Source organism: Bos javanicus, chromosome 16 (genome assembly GCF_032452875.1).
Source record: "Bos javanicus breed banteng chromosome 16, ARS-OSU_banteng_1.0, whole genome shotgun sequence".
NCBI classification, from domain to species: Eukaryota; Metazoa; Chordata; class Mammalia; order Artiodactyla; family Bovidae; genus Bos; species Bos javanicus.
In genome coordinates, this window is record NC_083883.1 from 7,793,198 (window position 1) to 7,813,448 (window position 20,251).

The 20,251-nt window shown below is 38.1% G+C and overlaps 1 protein-coding gene and 1 long non-coding RNA gene across 8 annotated transcripts in view; one reads left to right on the forward strand and one right to left on the reverse strand.

Annotated features, from left to right (window-relative positions):
• LOC133227550 (fibrous sheath CABYR-binding protein-like) overlaps positions 1-20,251 on the reverse strand; it is a 513,720-nt gene that overhangs the window by 41,377 nt on the left and 452,092 nt on the right. The window lies entirely within an intron of this gene.
• LOC133227549 (uncharacterized) lies at positions 15,100-19,628 on the forward strand. The gene is made up of 2 exons (XR_009729861.1): positions 15,100-16,414; positions 19,379-19,628. It is a non-coding gene; the product is annotated as an uncharacterized LOC133227549 (long non-coding RNA).

Sequence of the window (20,251 nt, forward strand, 5' to 3'; positions counted from 1 at the left end):
GCTCTTGAGTCAGGAGTCAGCGTCTGTCCAAAGAAATACATTGCATCACTCAAAGTAAGCTCATAAAGTAAAGTTAGCCTCAAAGGCTGCCTGGATCCTTTAGATAGCCTATCAGTTCTTTCTTTATCAGTTGTACCTCTGGGTAAGAAAAGGGCTTTGAAATTTTTATGGATGGGTTATTTTTCCCAGTGGGGGCCTCCTGAAGAGGCAGTAGCTTGTGTGGCTATTCCTCAATCTCTCTATACCCTTGCATACATTCCCAGGAATAGATTAGAGAAACCTGTTTTTTCTCATCCTCATCCTGTATCTCATCCTCGTCTCATCTTTTCTATCTTGTATTTTACCCTTAGTTTTGGTGGTCTGAGCCTTCTCTAATTTGACTATCTGAGTTCCTGTCGAAACCAGTGTAGTCTAGGGCTGTATTGGAACTGAGGTTGTTTGAACTTCTCTGGAGACTGAGGCAAGCCTTCTTGAAGGGATGCCTTGACCCTCAGCTTCCTCAGTTGGGAGCACCATGTGCAGGGGTAGAGTAAGAGGACAGGAGGAAGCTGAAGGGTTTATACCCAAATCTGTGCCTGCAGGACACAAGTCTGGCATGTCTTGCAGAGAGAAAAAGACTTAACACATATGGCACTTCTACCATTTCCCTTCTTTTCTACAGAACTGGTCTAGTGGTAAAGTTCAGTTCAGTTCAGTGGCTCAGTCGTGTCCGACTCTTTGTGACGCCATGAAATGCAGCACACCTAGTGGTAAAACAATACCATAATTAAGAGACCCTTTAAGTGGCATTGTTTGCCACCCTCCAACGGATATTGTGGCCATGCAGGTTTGCAAAAGAAATTCAGGTGTGTCTCCTTGAAGCTCTGGGAATCAAACTTACCCCAGTTTTTTAGGACACAATCCAAGGGTGTGGGTCTGGAACTTTGAGTAGCTCCCATCTGTAAGAGAAAAAAAAACTGACGCTCAGCACCCTTATTTTTTTCCACCAGAGGTATCCCTCCCTGCTCTAGATGGGGTGGAGACAGACTTTCCACTGAAGCTTTCCTTCCCTGGCTGGACTTAGCCTACCCCTTACCAATGCAGGTGCCTTATTTGTTCCCTTAAGCACTTGTTCTACTATCAAGGTGGGGTGGAGATTCACCAGGTAGACCTGGGCACATCCCAAATTGATTTCTAGTTACTTACCACCAAAACCTTTGTTTGATTTGCCCTTTCCTCTGATGCCACCTGGGGTGTAACAGAGTAGTTTCCCAGAAAGTTTCCTAAGCTAGGACTACTAGCGGAAGCATCCATCTTCCATGTGCCCATGCACATTCCTGAGTACAGTCCTGACTGGAGTAGAAGCAGTGAGTCATCAACCCATGAGTAAGCCACTGGAGGGCTTTCTCTAGTCCAATAAGAGGTAGCACTATCAAAGGAAGAATCCCACTGTACTTCTAAACTGGGATTCCTGACCTATGTTCTTAGAAACCTTGTGCTGAGCAGCACCACTTCCATCCATTTAGTTTGGAGGCACAGCTATGACAAGGTTTCACCTTTGGGACTCTGACCTCATGTGGAAGTAGCTAAGAGAGACACTGCTGAAGCTAGAGTTCGACCTAGTTCCCGAACGTGCTTCTAGAGCTAGGGTTCCACTTTATTCCCAAACGTGCTCCATCCAGTCTGGTTTCCCCATGACTACCAAGCTTGGGGCATAAGTAGAAGTACACAGTGATGACTAATGAATCACAAGTCCCTTGAAAGTCTATAATCTGACAGATTAGGTTAGTAATTCTAACTCCCCAGGCAGTTATAAATTGGTTAAAGAGACCAGGAAAAGAAGACCAAAAAGGAAAGTTTAATCCACACACTTCACCCATTTCTGGCCACTCCTCTCACAGGGATATTGGGTGTCTCTTGGCATTGGTAGGTCAGTATAAACCCCTGACAAGGCTCTCACTTTTGGGTTGCCTTCAGTCATTAGAAGGCACCACAAAACCTCAAAGCTGGGCTCACAACTCACTTTTCAGAGTGCGCGTCTCAAACTTGCATGTTTAATTCACACAAACACACCTTACAGTTAGTAGAGTAAAAGGAGAAACATCCGTAGAGTAAAAGAAGAGACCATCTAGAGCACTGAAGGTCTTTACCTACCTTGTGCTGAAGATCCTGGACAAGCCCCTAAGAAGATAGCTTACGGTTAACAGTGTCAGATTTGTGAACTGCGAAGTCAAAGGTTTAGCTTCAGAATCAGGGACCAGGTTTCACTGCTCAGGGCTCTTGTGTCGTCAAAGTTTTATTACAGTGAAAAGGAACAGAGAAGGGGATAGAGAGTGCCCCCTCACTAGTCTTAGCAAGGGAACTGTACACTTTATCAATTGGTTATTACAGTAAATCCAAAGAATGTCTCAAGGTTTTAAAGATTTTACCAGACCCACTCCCACAATTTACATTTTAAAACGATGGGATTAGAACTAACAATAGAAAGATTTTACCAGATCCACTCTCACCATATACATTTTAAGATAACAGGATCAATCAGAAGGTTCTCAAGGAGAAACACGTTACTGCTTAAGGATCAATTATTGTTGTATAATGCTTAGTACAGAGTTTAAGGTGAGTTGTTTGGTTGTATAATCATCAGCTCTGGGCTTAAAGAAAAAAACAAAACAAAACCAGCATTTTATGAGACTAAGACTAGGAAAAAATCCTTTGTCCTTTTCCTCCTCCTTGGAGTTCGCAGACTTCTTATCAACCTACTTGAGAATTAACTCTCTCAGCTCTTCTTTTCCATTGGTCTATATGTCTGTCTTTATGTATGGAAAATGTCATTTTAATTACTGTAGCTTTGAAATATATTTTAAAGTCAGAAGTTTGATCTCTCTGGCTTCATTCTTCTTTTTCAAGATTGCTTTGATTATTCTGGGTTTTTCATGCTCCCATAAAAATGTTATAGTTTGTTTCCTTTATCTATAAAAAAATACTGTTGGGATTTAATGGAGATAATATTGAATCTATAGATTCCTTTGAATAGTAAGTACATTTACCAATATTGTTTTCCAGTTCATGACCATGGCTTGTCTTATCATTTATTGATATAATGTTTAATATTTTCTATAAATTTTGAAGTTTTCAATGTAAAAGTATTCAAACTTCAGTTAATTTTATTCCTAAATACTTTATTCTTTTACATCCTACCAAGACCATATCATGGAGAAACAGAAAATCTGAACAAAACAATAATGTGTTTAGTTCAGTTCAGTTCAGTCGCTCAGTCATGTCCGACTCTTTGCGACCCCTGAATCGAAGCACGCCAGGCCTCCCTGTCCATCACCAACTCCCAGAGTTCACTCAGACTCAACATCCATGGAGTCAGTGATGCCATCCAGCCATCTCATCCTCTGTCGTCCCCTTCTCCTCCTGCCCCCAATCCCTCCCAGCATCAGAGTCTTTTCCAATGAGTCAACTCTTCGCATGAGATGGCCAAAGTACTGGAGTTTCAGCTTTAGCATCATTCCTTCCAAAGAAATCCCAGGGCTGATCTCCTTCAGAATGGACTGGTTGGATCTCCTTGCAGTCCAAGGGACTCTCAAGAGTCTTCTCCAACACCACAGTTGAAAAGCATCAATTCTTCAGCATTCAGCTTTGTTCACAGTCCAAATCTCACATCATACATGACAACTGGAAAAACCATAGCCTTGACTAGATAGACCTTTTTGGCACAGTAATGTCTCTGCTCTTCAATATGCTATCTATTTGGTCATAGCTTTCCTTCCAAGGAGTAAGCATCTTTTAATTTCATGGCTGCAGTCACCATCTGCAGTGATTCTGGAGCCCAGAAAATAAAGTCTGACACTGTTTCCACTGTTTACCCATCTATTCCCCATGAAGTGATGGAGCCAGATACCACGATCTCAGTTTTCTGAATGTTGAGCTTTAAGCCATCTTTTTCACTCTCCACTTTCACTTTCATCAAGAGGCTTTTTAGTTCCTCTTCACTTTCTGCCATAAGGGTGATGTCATCTGCATATCTGAGGTTATTGATATTTCTCCTGGCAATCTTGATTCCAGCTTGTGTTTCTTCCAGTCTAGCGTTTCTCATGACGTACTGTGCAAATAAGTTAAATGAGCAGGGTGATAATATACAACCTTGACATACTCCTTTTCATATTTGGAACCAGTCTGTTGTTCCATGTCCAGTTCTAACTGTTGCTTCCTCACCTACATACAGATTTCTCAAGACACAAGTCAGATGGTCTGGTATTCCCATCTCTTTCAGAATTTTCCACAGTTTCTTGTGATTCACACAGTCAAAGGCTTTGGCATAGTCAATAAAGCAGAAATAGATGTTTTTCTGGAACTCTCTTGCTTTGTCTATGATCCAGCGGATGTTGGCAATTTGATCTCTGGTTCCTCTGCCTTTTCTAAACCCAACTTGAACATCAGGAAGTTAACGGTTCACATATTGCTGAAGCCAGCTTGGAGAATTTTGAGCATTACTTTACAAGCATGTGAGATGAGTGGAATTGTGCGGTAGTTCTAGCATTATTTGGCATTGCCTTTCTTTGAGATTGGAATGAAAACTGACCTTTTCCAGTCCTGTGGCCACTGCTGAGTTTTCCAAATTTGCTGGCATATTGAGTGCATCACTTTCACAGCATCATCTTTCAGGATTTGAAAAAGCTGAACTGGAATCCCATCACCTCCACTACCTTTGTTCGTAGTGATGCTTCTTAAAGCCCACTTGACTTCACATTCCAGGATGTCTGGCTCCAGGTGAGTGATCACACCATCGTGATTATCTGGGTCATGAAGATCTTTTTGTACAGTTCTTCTGTGTATTCTTGCCACCTCTTCTTAATATCTTCTGCTTTTGTTAGGTCCGTACTATTTCTGTCCTGTATTGAGCCCATCTTTGCATGAAATGTTGCCTTGGTATCTCTGATTTTCTTAAAGTAATCTCTAGTCTTTCCCATTCTATTGTTTTCCTCTCTTTGCACTGATCACTGAAAAAAGCTTTTTATCTCTCGTTGCTATTCCTTGGAACTCTGAATTCAGACCATGAAAACATGTAAATATATTTTTATTCTCACAAATATTAGTGTTAAATCTTTTTTTTTTAAATGAATAATTATGTGAGACTTCTAACAATTAAACTACTAATAAGTCAAGCCAGAGTTATCCCATTATACATAGAAACACTGAAAAATAATTCATGGAAACAAAACAATAAATCTCTTTGACTTAAATACTTATTCTGTTTTTCGTATTTCACAAAATTTAACCAAAAATTTTTTTTCTCCAAGAATTTGTTGATATTATGTTGATTTCTTATGAAATATAGTCACTGATAGAGAAAATTACACCAAAATATGAGTCATTCCTGTCTTTTTCATACTTATGTTTTGCTTTTATATAGCTCCTCATAATTATTTATTTTTATTTTCCCCACTTTTGTATGAGATTATCAATCAGAATATTAACTAATATTGATTGAGCATTTACTGAGACAGGCATTCTGTTATTTAATTTTCATGTGCATCTCCTAGAGTTGCTTGGAGAAACACTGTGAACAAAGTAATATAATGATCAGTTTTCAGATAAGGCACTGGGGACAGCCTTAAAGAATTTCAGTTACATAAAAAGGACTACAGAATCAGTAAGTGTATTTAAACTCAGCTCTATCTGATGCCAGAATACTTGGTTTTAAGCATTCTATAACTCTGACTTTAAGTTCAGGAAAAGGTTCTACAATGAAACCATGATCCTGTATCTTAGCACCACTCTGATATCTCCTATTGGTCATGATGGCATGTTAGGAGCACAATAGAGCTACAACCAGGTGATGAAATGGCCTTGGGAGAGTGTAAATAGATCTTTTAAAATGCACAAGCACATGTGCTTGCACACCCACTCCCCACACACATTTAGTACCCAGTAATAGAATAATTTCACATTTATCACCAATGACTGATATTGTGGATCATCATTCCTACTAGGATATAATATTATTATTATGTGTAGGAGTTTACAGGTGACATGTTTTCTTTATATATTAATGTATGAATTTGCACAGTATTTCTATGTGGTAGAACATGAGTATCATCATTCTTATTTTACACAGTGGTTACATAGTTTTATTGTCGGCCCAGAGCTAGAAAGTATCCACAACATCAGTCAAATTTGTCTATCTTAATACATATAAGTTCGGTATACTTTTTATTATATCCTATTGGAAGGTGGAAAGAAAGGGATGTAAATTCCAAGCATACAAATAACTATCTCTGTGTTGTCAGTTTAGATTTCTTAATCCCCAAATCCTTCTCGTCTCCTTTTTCTTTAGTTAAACTGAAATATAAAAAGAGATGTTACCTATATTGAAATAATGATAAAAATGCCTTGTGAGTCCTATGGCTTTTTATGTAAGTCATGATATTCTTTCCTTTGAGGGAATTCAACACAATGGTGACTAGGGGATCTAGTATTATTTAGCTCATATATACTTGATATAATTCCTGGTATACACAACTAAGAAAAGCATTCACAAAAATAAAGTGTTTTATCCTTTACTTGGAAAATAAGCTAATCTTCAACTTCTTCCCTAAACTATATATTAACTTCTGGTTCTGTGACTTATCAGTGACATTATATGAGCATAATATCTTGAGTATTTGATCTGACAAAATTAATGTTTCCACATATTTATGGGAAATAAAACTATTACAGGGAGTTATGACTAGAAAGAATACTTCAAATAAATTTAAGATTGCGATTCACAAATCTGTGCAAGCCAGGTATCTAAATATGAATGAACTAACATTTCCATTTTTGCTATAAAGTGCACATAAACTGTACCTAATGAACATAGATTGATATTCTTTACTGATGGTAGATATTACTTGCAGTTTTATATATTTTACTTTCAGAGAAGAGGATTTTCAGTATATATCAACCAGGTAAGACTAGAGTAAGTTAAGACTTATAAAGGTATCCATTGTTGCAAAACCACAGTATTAGAACTTTTAATACTTCCAACCTAAATTCTGTAGGTAAAAAGAGGTTTCTATTTTGAGTGAAATATTATCTTATTCCAATGAGATTAATGTATGTATGCAAGTATATATAAAATTGATAACCAACAAGGGCCTTCTGTATAGCATAGATAACTCTACTCAGTATCTTATAATAGCTAAAAGGGGAAAGACTCTGAAAAATTGTATATAAATAATACGTGTATAATTTGTTTAACCTCCATAGCTTCATAAGAGACTTTATTTTATAGATGGAATTCTACATATATATAGCTAATACATATGTATATTTGAATCTTTGTACTGTATACCTGAAACTAACACATTGTAAATCAGTTATAGTCTTTAACTTAAAAAAAAAAAAAAGTTCAATCTAAAAAAGAGACAAATAGGCTCTAATTATGCAGCAATGAGGGCTTCACAAATTGTTTTGATATCACTCTCTACAGTACTGTTTTGAAACAAATGTCAATGAATATTTGCATTTTTTATTGAATTTAAGTGTGAGACAATTTCAATTTCATAGCTTGCTACTATGAATTGTGTGTAGGGCATTGACTAAGCCTCCATATTTTATATTCACTTTAAAGGATCTTATTGGATCTGCCTTCTGACCTTACTTAAATTGATAATTTAAATTCTATTACTTTGAAAGCCAGCAACACATGCATGTTGTAGCTCAAACTTCCATACACAGATGGCAAACACAGGGGGATTGTGAACACGGGTCGTATGCATAAAAAAATGCAGGAAGTTTCTCTTTGCATGTTACATGCTTTAGAAAATAAGGCTTTCTGGTTTTCATCATGGTTGATTTAATATGACTTCCTAGTTATGAAAAGCAACAATTTTGAAACAGGAAACTTTTGTTTATATTAATGTTACTGAAAGAGTGTGGTGTGGTCCAGCTGCTCTGCACTCAGAAGCCCATAAACAGCCCAGATTGGTGGAAAGGAAAGTTTCAGTTCAGTTCACTTCAGTCACTCAGTCATGTCCGACTCTTTGCGACCCCATGAATCGCAGCAGGCCAGGACTCCGTGTCCATCGCCAACTCCTGGAGTTCACTCAACCTCATGTTCAATGAGTCAGTGAAACCTTCCAGCCATCTCATCTTCTGTCCTCCCCTTCCCCTCCTGCCCCCAGTCCCTCCCAGCATAAACGTCTTTTCCAGTGAGTCAACTCTTTGCCTAAGGTGGCCAAAGTGTTGGAGTTTCAGCTTTAGCATCAATCCTTCCAATGAACACCCAGGATCTCCTTTAGAATGGACTGGTTGGATCTCCTTGCCGTCCAAGGAACTCTCAAGAGTCTTCTCCAAAACCACAGTTCAAAAGCATCAATTTTTTGGTGCTCAGCTTTCTGCACAGTCTAACTCTCACATCCATACATGACCACTGGAAAAACAGCCTTGACTAGATGGACCTTTGTTGGCAAAGTAATGTCTGTTTTTGAATATGCTATCTAGGTTGGTCTTAAGTTTCCTTCCAAGGAGTAAGCGTCTTCTAATTTTATGGCTGCAATCATCATCTGCAGTGATTTTGAGGCCAAAAATAAAGTCTGACACTGTTCCCCCATGTACTTCCCATGAAGTGATGGGACCAGATGCCATGATCTTCATTTTCTGAATGTTGAGCTTTAAGCCAACTTTTTTACACTCCTCTTTCACTTTTATCAAGAGGCTTTTTAGTTCCTCTTCACTTTCTGCCATAAGGGTGGTGTCACCTGCATTTCTGAGGTTATTGATATTTCTCCCGCCAGTCTTGATTCCAGCTTGTGCTTCTTCCAGGCCAGCGTTTATCATGATGTACTCTGCATATAAGTTAAATAAGCAGGGTGGCAATATACAGCCTTGACGTACTCCTTTTCCTATTTGGAAACAGTCTGTTATTCCATGTCCAGTTCTAACTGTTGCTTCTTAACCTGCATATAGCTTTCTCAAGAGGCAGGTCAGGTGGTCTGGTATTCCCATCTCTTTCAGAATTCTCTACACTTTATTGTGATCCACACAGTCAAAGGCTTTGGTATAGTCAATAAAGCAGAAATAGATGCTTTTCTGGAACTCTCTTGCTTTTTCCATGATCCAGTGGATGTTGGCAATTTGATCTCTGGTTCCTTTGCCTTTTCTAAAACAAGCTTGAACATCTGGAAGTTCATGGTTCACATATTGCTGAAGCCTGGCTTGGAGAATTTTGAGCATCACTTTGCTAGCGTGTGAGATGAGTGCAATTGTGCGGTAGTTTGAGCATTCTTTGGCATTGCCTTTCTTTGGGATTGGAATGAAAACTGACCTTTTCCAGTCCTGTGGCCACTGCTGAGTTTTCCAAATTTGCTGGCATATTGAGTGCATCACTTTCACAGCATCATCTTTCAGGATTTGAAATGGCTCAACTGGAATTCCATCACCTCCACTAGCTTTGTTCATAGTGATGCTTTCTAAGGCCCACTAGACTTCACATTCCAGGATGTCTGGCTCTAGGTGAGTGATCACACCATCGTGATTATCTGGGTCGTGAAGATCTTTTTTGTACAGTTCTTCTGGGTATTCTTGCCACCTCTTCTTAATATCTTCTGCTTCTGTTAGGTCCATACCATTTCTGTCCTTTATTGAGCCCATCTTTGCATGAAATATTCCCTTGGTATCTCTAATTTTCTTCAAGAGATCTCTAGTCTTTCCCATTCTGTTGGTTTCCTCTATTTCTTTGCATTGATCGCTGAGGAAGGCTTTCTTATCTCTTCTTGCTATTCTTTGGAACTCTGCATTCAGATGCTTATATCTTTACTTTTCTCCTTTGCTTTTGCTTCTCTTCTTTTCACACTTATATGTAAGGCCTCCCCAGACAGCCATTTTGCTTTTTTGCATTTCTTTTCCATGGGGATGGTCTTGATCCCTGTCTCCTGTATAATGTCTTGAACCTCTATCCATATTTCATCAGGCACTCTATCTATCAGATCTAGTCCCTTAAATCTATTTCTTACTTCCACTGTATAATCATAAGGAATTTGATTTAGGTCATATCTGAATGGTCTGGTGGTTCTTCCTACTTTCTTCAGTTTAAGTCTGAATTTGCCAATAAGGAGTTCATGATCTGAGCTACAGTCAGCTCCCGGTCTTGTTTTTGCTAACTCTACAGAGCTTCTCTATCTTTGGCTGCAAAAAATACTATCAGTCTGATTTTGTGTTGACCATCTGGTGATGACCATGTGTAGAGTCTTCTGTTATTTTGTTGGAAGAGGGTGTTTGCTATGACCAGTGCATTCTCTTGCAAAACCCTATTATCCTTTGCCCTGTTTCATTCTGTGTTCCAGGGGCAGCGGCCGAGAGGAGCTACCCCACACCCAAGGTCAGGGGCGGCAGCCGAGAGGAGCATCCCCACGTCCAAGGAGCGGCAGCTGTGCATGCAGGAGGACCAAGAAGAGCTACTCCAGTTTCAAGGTCAGGAGGGTCGGCCATGAGGAGAAACTCCAAGTCCAAGGTAAGGAGCAGCAGCTGCGCTTTGTTGGAACAGCTGTGAAGAGATACCCTATGTCCAAGGTAAGAGAAACCAAAGTAAGACAGTAGGTATTGTGAGAGGGCATCAGAGGGCAGACACACCATAATCACAGAAAACTAGTCAGTCTGAGCACATGGACCACAGCCTTGTCTAACTCAGTGAAACTAAGCCATGCTGTGTGGGGCCACCCAAGATGGGCGGGTCATGGTTGAGAGGTCTGACAAAATGTGGTCCACTGGAGAAGGGAATGGCAAACCACTTCAGTATTCTTGCCTTGAGAACCCCATGAACAGTATGAAAAGGCAAAATGATCAGATACTGGTAGAGGAATTCCCCAGGTGGGTAGGTGCCCAATATGTTACCGATCAGCAGAGAAATAACTTCAGAAAGAATGAAGGGCTGGAGCGAAAGCAAGAACAATACCCAGTTGTGGATGTGACTGGTGATAGAAGCAAAGACGAGAAGCAAGGAAGAAAAGATGAGTGCTTTAAAATGCACAAACTTGTAGGTGTTTGTCAGGAAGTTGAGTAATATTTTACATGATAGTAAGAGGTAAAATCCTTTGCTAGAATGATGGCAAGAATAAAAAGGTGAGTGTTGTAAAAATCAGCCACAATGTTTGAAGTTTCAGGGGAAAGGATATCCTTTCTGTGCAAGACTGAACTTCTTGTCGTATTCATTTTTAAAATTTATAATATAGAAATTTCAGCCATGAATAAGTGTAGAAAGATTAGTATGATAAACCTTGCTGTTGTTTAGCTGTTAAGTCGTGTCCTACTCTTTTGTGACCCCATGGGCTGTAGCCCACCAGGCCCCTCTGTCTATGGCATTTTCCAGGTAAGAACACTGGAGTGGGTAGCCATTTCCTTCTCTAGGGCTCTTCCCAACCCAGCGATCAAGCCCATGTCGCCTTCATTGCAGGTGAATTCCTTACCACCGAGCCACCAAGGAAGCCCAAAGAAACCTGCATATACTCATTTTTCAACTTCAGTAATTATCAGGTCAATAATTATCAGATATTGTTCCATGTATGTGCCCAGTAATTTCCTTCACATCTTATATTAATTAGACATAAATTGCAGACCCATATATTTCAATATATATGTCTATCATTTAAGTGCTAAATTAAAAAAATTATATAACCATGTACCATTTTCACACTTAAAAACAATTTTAATATCATCAAGTGTCCAAATATCCAGTGATCTCACAAATATCATGATGTTTTACACTTTTTATCTAAATCAGGATCACATAAGGTCCATTCATGGAGATGGGTGACAAGTTTGTTAAGTCACTTTTAAGTTTCCCTCATCTTGTATTTTTCTTAGTCTGTTTCTTGAAGAAACTCACTTTGTAGATTCCTAGACTCTGAATCTCCAGGCTAAATTGGTCCGTTCTATCCCCTGCCTTTTCTTTTTTTTTTAACTATTTTGTGTTACTATTATGAATTCCTAGATATAAATGTATTTATGGTTTTATATGCATGTTATTAATTATTCATCATATTCTAAATTTGACTAGCAGAAGCCCCTTCAGATAGCTCCCTGAGTCCTTTTGTCATGACGTCAACCATATGTGACAGACTTGCCTTGCTCTCTGTAGGACTCAATACTCCCCTCCTAAATTAAGTCATCTCTCCCAGAAGCACTCAAAATGCTAATCAAATTTTAGAGATATTCATTTTGCTGCATTTGTTACTTTTTCTAAATTTGTTGGGGAGAGCTAAAAGATTAGGCAGAAGGTAGATAGGTAGACAGAGAAACAATTTCACCAGTTCATCAAGAAACTTACAATTAAAATGCAGGCTACTTGGTTTATATTTAACTTTTTCTATCCTGTAGCTGTACTTTCTGCTATGCCAAGATTAATGCTCATCAACAACAATAGAAATGATGGAATTATCAAATTCATATTGCTTTTTCACAATTTACATAAAACAGTCTCATAATAATAATACAGTGCTATTCTTAACAATCTAATTGCCAAAGCATGAATTTTTAATGTAGTCCTTATAGACTCACCCAACAGGTATGTTAGTAAAATAATTCCAAGTCTTGGAAAAGTTCTTCTTGCTGTAGTTATACCATCAGTTGGATATCAAGTTAGACTCATTTCTGTTTTCAAGGTTTAAGAATTTCTTTTCCTAAAATTTGACTTTTTTTTTTAGTGATGTAAACTTTATGCACAATTCAAAGCCAAATATTTAATACAAGTTCTATTCAAAAAAATTTAACATCACTCCCCATCACTTTTACACAATCTCCTTCTTTCCTCAGTGAGTAACTTTTTTTAACTTTATGGTTTATTCTTCCATTTTTAAGTATAAACTTTAAAATGTAGTTGGCAGCATGGTCCTTTCTCTTTTTCCCACATTGCTTCTTCCACTTAATGGTATATCCTGGAGATCACTGATTTAGTAGAATATAGAAATCGTTTTTATTTTTGAAGCTGTCTAGTGCTTCATTGTATAGAGGTTTAATAGTCTATTAAATGAGTCCTTTATGCCTTTTCTAATTACAAAGAGTCTTGCAATGAATAGGCATAAGCATACATCTTTTTGTATTTTTCCCAGTGTACTTTTGGGATGCATATCTAAAAGTGAGATTATTGGATTAGAGATTAAATGTATATAATTTTGCTATTAGACAAATTTTCATCCTTAAATGTGTATGATTTTGCATTTCTGTCAGCAATGTATGAAAGACTATTTTCCCAAAATCTTGCCAGCAGAAAGTCGTTAGACTTTTATGTGTTTTGCCATTCTAATAGATTATTTAAGTGGTGTCTCAGTGTGCCTTCTTATTATAATGAGGTATAGCATCTTTTCATGTGATTAAGGGTCATTTTCAGTGAATTGTTTTCACTCCTAGCCAATTTTATAGATTAATTTTTGTTTTTAATAATTTAGAGGGGGCTTTCCAGGTGGCCCAGTGGTTAAAGAATCAACCTGCCAATGCAGGAGACACAAGAGATGCAGGTTCCATCGCTGGATCAGGGAGATCCCCTGAAATAGGAGATAGCAACCCACTCCAGTTTCTTGCCTGAGAAATTCCATGGACAGAGTAACCTGGTGGGCCACCATCCATGGCCTCGTGAAGTGTAGGACACAATTGAGCAACTGAGCACTCACACACACACACACACACATTGGGTAAATTAGAACTATAGCTATTAATTGCAGATATTTCTTTCTCAGCCTAGTTTTTTCCTATACTTCTGTTATTTTATATTTTAATCTAAATTTTAAATTGTTTCCATTATTATTGATCTATTTTTGAGTAATAGAGACACTATCTTTCTTCCAATTTAGAGGGGAATTCTTCCACATTTTTCATTACTTATTTTGTTTCACCTTTTGCATTCAAATATATGATTTATTTGGAAATTATCCTAGTATATTTGGTAGGCAAGGGAACACATTTTTGTATTTTCTAAGATAATTTTCATGCGAAGAGTTGACTCATTGGAAAAGACTCTGATGCTGGGGGGCATTGGGGGCAGGAGGAGAAGGGGACGACAGTGGATGAGAAGGCTGGATGGCATCGCCGACTCGATGGACGTGAGTCTGAGTGAACTCTGGGTGTTGGTGATGGACAGGGAGGCCTGGCGTGCTGCGATTCATGGGGTCGCAAAGAGTTGGACACGACTGAGCGACTGAACTGAACTGAAGATAATTTTCTACATTGAGTTATATAATGTGCTGTGCTGTGCTTAGTAGCTCAGTTGTGTCTGACTCTTTGCGACCTCATGGGCTGTAGCACACCAGGCTCCTCTGTCCATGGGGATTCTCCAGGCAAGAATACTGGAGTGGGTTGCCATGCCCTCCTCCAGGGAATCTTCCTGACTCAGGGATTGAACCCAGGTCTCCCAAATTGCTGGCGAATTCTTTACCATTTGAGCCACCAGGGAAGCCCTTAGTTATGTGATACCATTTACTAAAACGCACACCCCGTTCCATCCCGATTTTTAGATCCTGCTTTTAGCAGATTTTAAATTCATACATGTTATTGTGTCTATTTCTAGACTTTCTCTTGTATTACAATAGTCTGCCTGTTCTGACAAAAATCACCCACTGTTTTAATTGCAGTCTTTATACTATATTTTAAATCTGATAAGGCTAGGGACATTTCACTCTTCTTTGTCAGTATTTGCCTAACTATATTTAGATATTTCTTCTTCTGAATTAATTTTATAAGTAACTTGTTTGTTTCAGATGAAAAGAAAGGATTATTTCCTTCTACTTTTAGTCCTTCTTCCTAGTTCTTTCAAATCCAAATTCTATTATCTAAATCCCCTCTCCTAATATGTCATATTTCTCCCTTTCTATTTTCTTAGTTCCTCTTCTAAGGAAATCAGGCCTCTTCCCTTAATCCTAAAACAAACACAAGTCCACATATGTGCGCACACACACTCTTTACTCCTAAGTTTGTCTCCTGTGTTTTCTTTTATCTACTAATTACATTCCATGTCTTTGCATCATCACTTCATGTTTACTCTCAGTTCACTTCTTCTCTACCCCTTTACTGAGACACTACCAGATAAAAAGGATTCTTACTTTCCTTCATCTGTCTTCAGCAGTATCCTTTCCCATAGTTGCACTATGCTATGTGGTGTCAAAACTCATTGCATGTGCATTTGGAACTAGTGAATTTCAACAGAAAATTAATGAATATCCTAAGATAAATAATATGCTAAAATCATATAGAAAGTTTACAGCTAACTTGTTATAGGTGAATCTGTAGACTTGGCCTGTCCTGTTCATTGTTGTCTCCAGATTTAGGATTATTTGTGACTAATCATACCTGAAAGTGAAAGTCACTCAGTCGTGTCTCTTTGCGACCTCACGGACTGATGCCTGCCAACCTCCTCTGTCCATGGAATTCTCCAGGCAAGAATTCTGGAGTGGGTAGCCATTCCCTTCTCCAGGGGATCTTCCCAACCCAGGGACTGAACCCAAGTTTCCCACACTGCAGGCAGATTCTTTACCATCTGAGCCACCAGGGAAGCACAATCATGCCTAGTTAACATTATTAAATGACCAAACTGGACAACAAAATAACAAAAATCATGTCATAAATTATGATTATCAACTAATGATAAAAATGCCTCCTGTAAGTCATTTGGGGGTACTAAAAGATGGCAGCAAAATTGAAAACAGTACTTATTTTTAAATCAGATAATATTTTCAATACATTTTTCTTCAATCTCAGATATTACTTCAGGTGAAATACCATTAAGCTTAAAGTAGTATGCGTTCTCAGTTGCTAAGTCATGTCTGACTCTTTGTGACCCCATGGACTGGACTGTAGTCCGCCAGGCTCCTCTGTCCATGGGATTTCCCAAACAAGACTACTGGAGTGGGTTGCCATTCCCTCCTCTACAGGGTTTCCCGACTATCTCCTGCGTGGACAGACAGATTCCTTACCGCTAAACCACCTGGGAAGCTCTTAAAGTAGTAAATTCAACTATTAAAATGAAAATACATAAATAAGGTCTTTCCAAAACCTTTTGGAATTTGTACAGAAATGTATTTATTTTACTTTTTCATGTTATCAACTAGATGGTAGTTGAGAGCCAAATGAGGTGGAGATTTTCTAATGACCTGTTATGTTTCAGGGCGTCATGCTTCAGTCTCCAGGATGCAGTATCAACTGCTGTGATTTTGTTTAGCCTATGTAGAAATTCATACAAAGGAGAAATTTTTCAAGAAGAATGCTGCTGCTGCTAAGTCACTTCAGTCATGTCCGACTCTGTGTGACCCCATAGACGGCAGCCCACCAGGCTCCTCTGTCCCTAGGATTCTCCATGCAAGAATACTGGAGTGGGTTGCCATTTCCTTCTACATACGTCAAAATTGCTTTCGGTATAAAAAAAGGATTCTGGTAATCTCCTGCCAGTACAATATGCCTTGAGGTGAAATCGCACCTTATTTGGTGTAAGCTTTTTATACACTCATTGGAATTCCAAGCTCCAATTTTCTGAATTAGTCATAATTACACACCCCTAGTACAATTGGCAGATTTAGCAAAAAGAATTATAGGATGCCTAGTTAAATTTGAATTTCAGATAAAAAACCAATGATTTTTAGTACAAGCATGTTACATTCAATATATGGTATATAAATATGCTTAAACTTGTTCATTTTTAGTCTGAATTTCAGATTTCACAGGGCATTCTCTATTTTGCCTGGCAACCTTATCCCCATGGCAGGATACAATTCCTTGTGTCTGCCCTGGGGTTATGCAACTGAGTATATGCCTTTATTTGAATATTAATTTGATAATCTTATAATAATTTTACTGGCAAACTTACTGGAAGCTTCAATTATACTGCAGTTAAATTGCTTTGTAAGATAAGGATTTTTATTTATAGACTTAAAAATGTCACATCTGCATATCAACTTGAAAGACCATAACTGAAAGTACTATCTTTCACAGTCCAGTGACAGGTTTCTAGTTAGAAGCACATTGTGGTTGATACTATTTTACAAAAATAATATATATTTTCCAGTGTAGAAAATTACTAGAATCATCTGTATTGGCCTAAAATTATATTTAATTTTATTAAGTTATTTTCATGTTGATGTATCTCTATTGGTATGAAACATAGTTTTAGATTTTTGGGTCAAACTGGAAAATTTAGTACCACTTTTAGGAGTCAAGTTAATCTTAACTGAAGTAGCTAGAGAGGACTATGGCTCCAGAGCAGGTTTTGAAACAGTGCCCTTCCAACTTAAAAACTTTACCATTGGGAGGATTAATATTTATTGACTGTGTGTCCGCAAGCCTCTGTATTTACACCTTCTCATAGCCTTAGAAACTAAAAAACTCAATTCTAAAGCTGTTTTCTTTTCCTTTCCAATGCCAAGTCAACTCTCCAAACTTGAAGTCTGGTGATGTCTTCAGAGTGAATTGACAAAACTTAAAGGGCACAGCTGTTTATTTTTAGAATATGTATGTTTTTGATAAAAAAAACAAATGATTCAGTGGCACACTTCCCTTGAAACTTACAGGTAGATCTGATCCACAGGACTCTGCATTCTTCCAGAATACTACCATGTTTTATATCAGATGTATTATGTAAGGAAGTCAAATGTACTTAGGGTTTTCATGCTATTTAGATGCATATCTGTTGTGTTTTTTAAAACACAATGCCATTAGATGATTTTTTTCACAGTATTTCCATATGAATGTCTCTGTCTGGGATGGCCATCTATAACCACAATTTCTTATAATTATTCAGTTCAGTTCAGTCACTCAGTTGTGTCCGACTCTTTGTGACCCCATGAAACGCAGCACGCCAGGCCTCCCTGTCCATCACCAACTCCCGGAGTTTACCCAAATGCATGTCCATCGAGTCAGTGATGCCATCGAGCCATCTCATCTTCTGTCGTCCCCTTCTTCTCTTGCCTCCAATCTCTCCCAGCATCAGGGTCTTTTCCAGTGAGTCAGTTCTTTGCATGAGGTGGCCAAAGTTTTGGAGTTTCAGCTTTAGCATCAGTCCTTCCAATGAACACCCAAGACTGGTATTTAGGATGGACTGGTTGGACCTCCTTGCAGTCCAAGGGACTCTCAAGAGTCATCTCCAACACCACAGTTCAAAAGCATCAATTCTTCAGTGCTCAGTTTTTTTCACAGTCCAAGTCTCACATTCATACATGACTACTGGAAAAACCATAGCCTTGACTAGACAAAACTTTGTTGGCAAAGTAATGTCTCTGCTTTTGAATATGCTGTCTAGGTTGGTCAAAACTTTCTTTCCAAGGAGTAAGCATCTTTTAATTTCATGGCTGCAATCACCATCTGCAGTGATTTTGGAGCCCAAAAATATATGCATGTTGATGTATGGCAAAATCAATACAATATTGTAAAGTTAATAATAATAAAGTCTGACACTGTTTCCACTGTTTCCCCATCTATTCTCCATGAAGTGATGTGATGCACGCCATGATCTTAGTTTTCTGAATGTTGAGCTTTAAGCCAACTTTTTTACTCTCCTCTTTCACTTTCATTAAGAGGCTTTTTAGTTCCTCTTCACTTTTTGCCATAAGAGTGGTGTCATCTGCATATCTGAGGTTACTGATATTTCTCCCGGCAATCTTGATTCCAGCTTGTGCTTCTTCCAGCCCAGCGTTTCTCATGATGTACTCTGCATAGAAGTTAAATAAGCAGAGTGACAATATACAGCCTTGACGTACTCCTTTTCCTATTTGGAACCAGTCTGTTGTTCCATGTCCAGTTCTAACTGTTGCTTCCTGACCTGCATATAGCTTTCTCAAGAGGCAGGTCAGGTGGTCTGGTATACCCATCTTTTTCAGAATTTTTCAGTTTATTGTGATCCACACAGTCAAAGGCTTTGTCATAGTCAAGAAAGCAGAAATAGATGTTTTTCTGGAACTCTCTTGCTTTTTCCATGATCCAGCAGATGTTGGCAATTTGATCTCTGGTTCCTCTGCCTTTTCTAAAACCAACTTAAACATCTGGAAGTTCACAGTTCACGTATTGCTGAAGCCATTATTAAAGCATAGCAAATCAAGTAAACATCCTGTCCAGCCATTTCTGTAATAGAAATACTTTTTTAGACTTACAAAAAGTGTTAGCATAATAGCTTACAAGGTAGCTTATAACTGTGGTTGTTTTGAACAGAATTAGATACTTTATTTTTTAACATCTATTGGAACAAAAAATGACTACTTGTCAGATATTTCCAATAGCAGTAATTTAAAAATAGTTAAAGTTATATCAACAGTCATACTGTGGGCAAAACTATAGCAAGTTTTTATTGACAGCTATGTGATTTGAAGGTAAGATGCTCTGCAATAATTCCCATAATTTTCTGTAAGTGGTATAACTAACTTGGCATTTATTTATCTTCTAGATGAAATGAATGATCATCAAAATACCCTGTCCTACATGGTGATAAACCCATCTCCAGACACCACACTGGAGCTGAATGATGTGGTGTAAGGTGATGTAGCTCACATAAGGCCTGTATTTTCAGAAAACCACACATGTATTTATTTTTATATTTTTATTTCCCCATAAAGCCCCATATTGTTTTTGTGATATAAACACTTATAAAATTGAAGTCTAATTTTGGTGTTCAATAAACAAATGCATTTTGTGTACTGCATTGTGTATTGCTGTGTGTCATACTATACAAAAGCATCATAGGATGGTAGAGGTATAGAAGACAACTTGAATTTTGTTTTCAGTATATTGAGCAAATATACATTTGGACAAATGATAGAAAATCTGTGGAATAAAAAGAAGAAAGAAGTTCAAAGGAAAACCTAAAATATCCCACACTAGCTAATTCTAAATCCCTTAGACTTTTCAAAGCCAAGGTAAATGGGTCAAAATCTTTATTAGGAAAGGGTCTATGGTAGTAATTTGGTATTATTCATGTTCATAAAAGTGTTGAAGTGCTGCTTTAAAAGTGTGGTCTACATAGCATAACTGTCACGTGAGTTAAGCATGGATTAAATGAGATAGTGTTTTTCTAAACTCAGGAAAGAAGGCATCATTGTGAGTTACTCTGATTATAAAGATGGAGGACTTGAACTAGACTCTTAGGGTAGATAGGATTTGTGCAGGAGGAGAGGAGAGATCTTTCCAGAACATGGAGATGGCTTGAGAAAATGCAGTACCTAGGCATCGCATAATGTGTGCCAGCTGGCAATACTACAGAGCCTAGTGTGACCAGAGTAAAAGCTTTGTATTGTTAGCATTTGCATTGCAAATAACTAGT